At 38.7% G+C, this 2,598-nt stretch overlaps 1 protein-coding gene across 1 annotated transcript in view; it reads right to left on the bottom strand.

Annotated features, from left to right (window-relative positions):
• LOC102679147 (potassium voltage-gated channel subfamily H member 6) overlaps positions 1-2,598 on the bottom strand; it is a 105,118-nt gene that overhangs the window by 90,847 nt on the left and 11,673 nt on the right.

Here is a 2,598-nt window from a genome sequence, read left to right as displayed (position 1 = left end):
TTCTTTTTTTTTTTTTTTTTACTCGATAAATTATTTTCATTCGAGGAAAATAATTCTTCGGTATCTTCTTTATTATCGTTGGCAAATTTAATGAGTGACGGGATAAAGGCGGGAGAGATAGATCAAAAGAAGAAGTGAAAAATGAAACGAGTTTCTCTGTGAAAGTTTCTCGGAGGACGGCTGGAATTCTGGAATCACGAAATTACGAGGCATCGTGTTCCCATTGCGACCTTCGTCCTAAATCCGGCATCGGTCTTACAGTGTACACCATAAAATATTTTGGTACCGGCCATTAAGTTTGTCTGACTTACAGGCATCGCGAGCCTCGGTTAATTCGGTTCGTTTCTAACTTTGAGACACTTTTTGGACGTTTTCTGGGTACACCTCAAAGGGGCTGTTTCTCGTGTAAATTTGCACGTGCAATGTTAAAGCTGCCACTTACGAATACATCGTCACTTTGCCATTTCTCGTCTGAAATATTTATTTTTCTTAAAACGAAATGATTCGTTCGTGAAAAAAAAGAAAGAAAGAAAGGGAGATATTTTACGGAAAAAAAGGAAAAGAAAAGAAAAGAATAAGGAATTGCGTAACATTATCGATATCGGAAACGAGGGGGGGGAAAAAAAATATTTCTTTAAAAGAGAAATAGCTTAACGAATAAAATAACGAAAATTGAATCCTCGAAAATTATTTTAAACGATATTGTTAAATAATACGATATACAGTATGGAAAAATAATAAGTTAAATATTGTAATATTACCTCCCCATCGGATCAAAGTTCATTTTTTTCATTAATCTCTTTCAAAGGAAAAATTGGATTTTATTTCGTTTAATAAAGAGAGTCAACGGTTTGAGAACGAAATTTCTAAAGCAGGGCAAAAAGAAAGCGATACGAATATACTTTTCAGATCGATATCAGGGGCAATAAGTGGCTGGTTGTTTTTTTTTTTTTTTTTTTTTGATACACGAAGTATCCTCCACGAGAGCACGTTTTATTCCCTATCCCCGTGTCCCCTAATTGTGTTGCATCCCTTAACGTTCCACTGATCCCAAATATTTACAAGCGATATGCATATTTCGCAACAACGGGCGGTCTATGCGAGGGGTATACGAGGGGATGAAGAGGAGAGGAAAGGGAGGGGGGCAAATTTTACGAGGCTCGTTGAAGAAGTAAATTTACCAAGTGTTTTCAACTCTTGAATGTTCAACGAACCGAGGCATAAAGAGACCGCCGTTATATCAAACGTATAGCACCTTTCAAGCTTATTTTTCTAAAAATAAATATCGATTCGTGTACCACGGTCCCACGTTAAACCACTGATGATTCATTAGACTTATTATAAGAATTTAAAAATTTTCATTTTCCTAGATTTAAAAATATGATGGGGAAAAAAAGGAGGAGAAAAAAAAAAAAAAAAAAAAAAAAAAACACCAGTCGTTTCCAGGAAAACTCGAATATACTCGAGGCAAATTTTTGTTTCATTCATCCAATAGCGAAACGAAGTTTGAGTTTCCATAAATTTTAACTTTTTGGAAAACTTTAAATTTTATGGGAGAAAAAAGTAAAAAATTGTTTTTCATATACAAACCGCTCGAAAATGAATCTTAAGAGAAATATATTTTAAAAAAAAATCCGTGTAGAAATATCTCAGAGAAATATCTTAGAAACGCAATCATAGTTTTTTTTTTTTTTTGCGATTCCAACCTATTGTGACCGACGCTCTGTGCGACACCTTGCTCGAAACAATGGCTAGGATTTTCAAGTGCGTCGCAAGAGTACCAGACGTCGTACCAGAATCCAAGAGAAATGTCAGCCACGGGGACGTCGAATTGCGCCGCGTGCCACGACTGCCATCGGTGCCACCCTCATTCCGCTTCGTGCTTAAGCATTCTGAGAAGGACAATCGCGTTTAATGAAGTGAAATTGAAAATGCGGAGGAACGTGCGCCCCGCGCCATTGTTGTTGATCAACGTTACGCGGACGTGAGCCGATCGAATCGAATCCACGATATAACGCGTGACGCGATTCATCGAAATCGAAGGGTGAAGAAGGGGGGGAGGGGTGTCGTTGAAATCGTCGGTGCACGCGTGACAACGTCGCTGTTATGAATCGAGCGTGCGACGAATAAACGACGCCTCGACGGAACGATGATCAGAAGTGGGAGAAAAGAAGAGAGAGAAAAGAAAAAAAGAAAAGAAAATCGTGAAAATCGAAGGATCGAACGAGCAGGATGAAACGTCGAGGAAAATTGGGCGAGGAAGAATCGAAGAGGAAGGAAGAACGTTGGTCCGTGGACGATTTTTGCCATCGACGTTTTGCCATCACGAGCGTCTTTTTACGAGCAATTTCGAGTAATTTCGTTTATTTATAACAGGTGGGAATTTTAAAAGGGCGTGACGCGAAATTTTTTTCAGGTTTCCCGGCCGCAGAGACAACCGCATATTTTGTAACACGAGAGGAAAATTAAAACTTCGCTTCCAAGGGGGATGAAGAATAATTTAACGTATCGCGTAAATTCCTGCGTCCAGGTTTCATTTTCTCTTTCCATGTTTCACTCGTGTTGCCGCTTTCCATAATTTCGGATGGAGTAAAAATC

Source organism: Apis dorsata, unplaced genomic scaffold, assembly GCF_000469605.1.
Source record: "Apis dorsata unplaced genomic scaffold, Apis dorsata 1.3 scaffold_82, whole genome shotgun sequence".
Lineage (NCBI taxonomy): Eukaryota > Metazoa > Arthropoda > Insecta > Hymenoptera > Apidae > Apis > Apis dorsata.
This window is presented reverse-complemented; position numbering and strand designations above follow the sequence as displayed.